We start from the raw sequence: 6,000 nt of genomic DNA on the forward strand, positions 1-6,000 counted from the left end.
TGTACAAATCCCACCTGGTCTGGATACACTAAATGCAGGACTACCGAACTCCATCAATCCGTACGAATAGTCGCCAATATCTTAACATCAACATGAATCGGTAGCAACCTGGTTTCATCAGATCTTTATCCTTTTTGGAAATACTATAATGAGGGCTTGATTAATTTCTGCCGGGAAAGAACCTTTTTGCAACAAACATTAAAATAATTGCAATAAGGGATCCACAACTTCTTCTCATAACAATTTATACAATTCAGAACTGAACCCATCCAGTCGAGGTACCTTACCCAGCTTCAGCTGCTTAAACATAGAAACATAGAAATGACGGCAGAAGAAGACCAATCGGCCCATCCAGTCTGCCCAGCAAGCTTCACACTTCTTTCCTTTCATACTTATCTGTTTCTCTTGGCTCTTAGCAACCCTTGGTTCTATTTCCCTTTCACCCCCACCCTTAATGCAGAGAGCAGTGATGGAGCTGCATCCAAGTGAAATATCAAGCTTGATTAGTTAGGGGTAGTAACCGCCGCAACAAGCAAGCTACACCCATACTTATTTGTTTAACCAGACTATGTTATTCAGCCCTTATTGGTTGTATTTCTTCTCCCCTGCCGTTGAAGCAGAGAGCTATGCTGGATATACATTGAAAGTGAAGTATGCATTGAAAGCCGCATTAACTATCAACAAATAGGGGCGGATTTTCAGAGCCCTGCTCGCGTAAATCCGCCCAAAACCGGGCGGATTTACGCGAGCAGGGCCCTGCGCGCCGGGAAGCCTATTTTACATAGGCCTCCCGGCGCGCGCAGAGCCCCGGGACTCGCGTAAGTCCCGGGGTTCTCCGAGGGGGCGTGTCGGGGGCGTGTCGGGGGCGGGTCCGGTCATCGCGGCGTTTCGGGGGCGTGTCGTCAGCGTTTTGGGGGCGGGTACGGGGGCGTGGCTACGGCCCGGGGCGGTCCGGGGGCGTGGCCGCGCCCTCCGTACCCGCCCCCAGGTTGCGGCCCGGCGCGCAGGAGGCCCGCTGGCGCGCGGGGATTTACGCCTCCCTCTGGGAGGCGTAAATCCCCCGACAAAGGTAAGGGGGGGGTTTAGACAGGGCCAGGCAGGTGGGTTAGGTAGGGGAAGGGAGGGGAAGGTGAGGGGAGGGCAAAGGAAAGTTCCCTCCGAGGCCGCTCCGATTTCGGAGCGGCCTTGGAGGGAACGGGGGTAGGCTGCGCGGCTCGGCGCGCGCCGGCTATACAAAATCCATAGCCTTGCGCGCGCCGATCCAGGTTTTTAGCAGATACGCGCGGCTCCGCGCGTATCTACTAAAATCCAGCGTACTTTTGTTTGCGCCTGGAGCGCAAACAAAAGTAGGCTATTCGCGCGCCTTTTAAAATCCGCCCCATATTGAATAAGCCTAATAATTGGAATACCTATAGCCTATGAACTCTCCGTTAATTTTACATACTCTTTCCCACCCATGGTTTTTTTTAAATTTAATTTAAATTTAATGTTTTGGTTTTTTTTTAAATTTAATTTGGAGATGGCAGCCCTCCATCCTTCCGCTCCATGAAGGTGGAACACCAACCACTGGCATCCTGCTCCGTGAATGCCTCTGTGGCTACTGCCACTCCGTGCAGTGTTTTGCTGCCTCCTCTTTATACACGTCCTCTAGACCTGATGGATCCACAATGTTTATCCCATGCCCCTTTGAACTCCTTCACAGTTTTGGACTTCACCACTTCCTCCGGAAGTAAAGTCTAATTCTAATTTAGTAATTTAGTCTAATTCTAATTCTAATTTAGTAAAGTCTAATTCTAATTTAGAAATAGGGGCATTTAGTCTCTCTATGTGAGCATTAACAAGAGTAGATAAGTCTAAGTCAGCTGGAAATTGCTCCTTACAATTATCAGGTCTATTCTGCTCCAAATAGAGACGCTTGTTATAAGATAAAAAAAAATATCAATAATATTGCCAGTCTCTTGAAGAGCTATACTCTGTGTATTTTGGAGTTTAGTTATATAGCGCCTGACTTGGGAGATCTTAATCAACTTTGCCAAAGTTTTATTGACTTTGTTTGCAGATCTAAACATCTTTGTTTTAAAAATCTGAATAGACCTCTGAGCTTTCTGAGAAAGCAGATGAATTTACTTCTTTTCTTCAATGAGTCCAGATGCTCTTTAGTACAGGTTGCATAGATTGTTTATGCAACCTCTTTACCTCTCCAATTTGCGCTAAATAAGAAATAATCTCTCCTCACCTTACCAGCTGTCCATAACATTGGTGGAGAGATATCAGAAGAAATGTCCGTTAAATACTGGTCTCATTTTTCTTTCAGAAACAATTGATAAAAGGCATTTTGGTAGAGATAGGCCAGAAAACCCCACAAAATGCCTGCAGTACCATTTTAGCCTATTGCATTTCCATAGAAACAGGTGCATGATCAGACATAGTAAAAGCACCAGTTCTTGCTCTTTTAACATTAGAAAGCAAAGAGGAGGAAATAATCTAGATGGGAGTAGGAATAATGAGCGATAGAATAAAATGTAAAATCTCTTTCTTCCAGATGTAGTACCTGCCAGATATCTAAAGTTCTTTAACAAAGAACAGGAGACCTTGCATCTAGCGATTCATCCATTACCAAATGAAAATCCCCTCCACAGATAAGAAAATGATCAGAAAATTGACTAATTATGGTAATCAACTGAGGAAAAAAAAAGAGTATTCATAGACATTTGGAGCATAAATATTCCCCAATCAAAATTTTTTTATTGTGTAACTGACTACTCACAAATATAAACCACCCATTAGGGTCAGAAATAATCACAAAAGGTAGATTTTTATGAAACAAAGTAATTACACCCCTCTGCCTAGCAGAAAATGAAGAAAACATACATTGACCTATCCACTCATGCTTATATTTCTTATGCTTTTCTGGCAAAAGATGGGTTTCTTGAAGGAATATAATCTGAGCACCTTCTTTTCCAAACCAGTTTAGTATCTTTTTCATTTTTATTGTGGAGTGTGCTCTGTCAACGTTTAGAGAATACATTTTAACATTAGCCATTGTTGAATGCTAAAGAAATAATTGGCTGACGATAATGCCCCCACGGTATTCCACTGTATTCCTAAACGGGAAGGTGAAGGGTATCTCCCAGCCTAAACACCCACCCACTTCAAATCTTTAGAATAGAAAGCTTCCCACTATTATTCAATATATTTTGAGAACAGTCCAGGAAAGAAAGCAAAACCACAGTATCTTTTTTTTTCATAAACGAGATTTGTATAGTCATTACACATGCATTCTTCTTCCATTCATCCAGCAAAATAATAAATGCAATACTCAACCAAAATAGAAAAAAAACCCAATCCATTTGCTCAGAGGAACTGCGTCACCATCTCTCCTTCTGTTCTTCTCTTTTGGTAAGGAACCAGTGGAGCCTTTAACTAAAGGATGAGATCCTTTGTTCCAAATAATTGTTATAGGGGAACATAAATAGTCCTCATTTTTTTTAGAACAAGCCTGGCAGAACTCTGAAATTCCCCCCACGCATAAGCCCCTCTCTTCCCGAGCGAGACACAGCTGGTTAAGAGGTGGAGCAAGAAAAACAGCAAGAAAAGAAAAATAAATAAAAGCAAAATAGGTGGCCATTTCTAAATGAAGTAAAAACATTGTTATTATCAACAATAGTCAGGAAACTAAGCAGACAGCATTCTTGGATCCAGCTTCAAAATAAATCATGGCCGCCCAGAACCTTTCCGATAACGCGAGGGCAAAGAATAATGCTAAAATTGCCACTTCAGTCTAACTGCATCATAACTGGCTTACAGAGATCTTGAGGCCCATTCAACATGAGGTGGGCTTAAGAAACTGGACCTTACCAGCTGCTTGCTGTTATTATACATGACTAGTACTCAAGTATAAAAAAGAAATAAGGTAAGTTTGCAGTGGTAACTGTTAGAATGGCTGCCCTTTGTTGCAGGACTTAAGCAAAACTGCCCTGGAGAAGGGGTTCAAAACCAGACTAGCAGTGATGTAACTCAATGTAATGTTAGGGAGATTCAAGAAAGCATTGCACTTGTTCCTCAGAATGCAAATAGATCATTTGCCAGTTTGAGAAAACTATGATCTTGGCTGGGAATTTCAATGAGAATTTTACCCCTTGCGCAGCAGCTCAGAGCAAATCGGAGGCATTATTAATCTAATCTCTGGGCTTCAGTAACCTTGAATGAGAAATCATTGAACAAAAGAAGTTTCTGACTCTCGTATTCTAATGTTGATTTTTTTCTTATACACTTGCCTCGATTTGAGTTTGTCCGCATAATTTAGAATCTTAGCTACCACCTGCCTTGGCCAGGAAGCCCTTTCCCTCCATGGAGATAAATGCTCAGCCCGTTCCATAACAATCAGTTCAGTCATTAGGGAAAGTCCCAGTGCTTCAGGAAGCCACCCCTGAAAAATATGAAGTAATTTTCACTCACTCTGGCAAGCTAATATAGAAACATAAAAATGACGGCAGAAAAGGACCAAATGGTCCATCCAGTCTGCAAAGTAAGCTTGTGGTAGTTGTGGTGCGCCATGTAGGTTACCCCATGCTTATCTGTTTCCAAGACCATAAAAGTCAGGGCCCTCGTTGGTTGCTATTTGAATCCAATTCCCCGTTATCCCCGTGCTTATCAGTTTCCCACAATAGCCCTTGTTGATTGCTATTGAATCCAATTCCCTGTAATGCCTTGCTGTTGAAGCAGAGAGCAATGTTTGAGTTGCATCAAAGTATCAGTCTTATTGGTTAAGGGTAGTAACCTCCGCATCAGTGAGTTACCCCCATACTTGCTTCCCCAAGCCATAAAAGTCAGGGTCCTCAGTTGCTGAATGAATCCAATTCCCCTTTTCCCCTGCCGTTGAAGCAGAGAGCAATGATGGAGTTACATCTACAGTATGAAGGCTTATTTGTTAAGGGTAATAACTGCCGCACCTTCAAGTTCCTCCATTCACTCTTTTCTGCATTTCTATCCTTTAGTCTTTAGGGTTCCACAGTGTTTATCCCATGCCCTTTTGAATTCTTTCACTGTTTTGGTTTTCACCACCTCCTCCGGAAGGGCATTCCAGGCATCCACCTCCTCTCCATCCATCAGAGAAAGGAGAAAAGTTCCAAGTGGTATAGTGAAATTGAAAGGTGAAAAGGAGAGATGAAGAAATGGCAGAAATATTAAGCGAATATTTCAGTTCGGTGTTCACTAAAGAGGACCCTGGAGAAGGACTATCGTTAGTTAACAAGAAACTGGAGGGGAGTGGAGTAGATGTAACTCCGTTTACAGAAGATAATGTATGGGAAGAGCTAGGAAAAATAAAAGTGGACAAATCCATGGGACCTAATGAGGTCCATCCCAGGATACTAAGGGAGCTCAGAGATGTACTGGCGGGTCCACTGAGTGACCTGTTCAACAGATCCCTAGAAACAGGAGTGGTACCGAGTGATTGGAGAAGAGCGGTGGTGGTCCCGCTTCACAAGAGTGGGAGCAGAGAGGAGGCTGGAAACTACAGGCCGGTTAGCCTCACCTCGGTGGTGGGAAAGGAAATGGAGTCGCTGCTGAAAGAAAAAATAGTGAACTATCTACAGTCGGAAGAACTGCTGGACCAGAGGCAGCATGGATTCACCAGGGGAAGGTCCTGTCAGACAAATCTGATTGCCTTTTTTGATTGGGTAACTAGGGAATTAGATAGAGGAAGAGCACTCAATGTCATCTAAGAACATAAGAAATTGCCATGCTGGGTCACACCATGTGTCCATCAAGCACAGCATCCTGTTTCCAACAGAGGTCAAACCAGGCCATAAGAACCTGGCAATTATCCAAACACTAAGAAGATCCCATGCTACTGATGCAATTAATAGCAGTGGCTATTCCCTAAGTAAACTTGATTAATAGCCATTAATGGACTTCTCCTCCAAGAACTTATACAAACCTTTTTTGAACCCAGCTACACTAACTGCTCTAACCACATCCTCTGGCAACAAATTCCAG

This window comes from Rhinatrema bivittatum, chromosome 3, assembly GCF_901001135.1.
Source record: "Rhinatrema bivittatum chromosome 3, aRhiBiv1.1, whole genome shotgun sequence".
Taxonomy (NCBI): Eukaryota; Metazoa; Chordata; class Amphibia; order Gymnophiona; family Rhinatrematidae; genus Rhinatrema; species Rhinatrema bivittatum.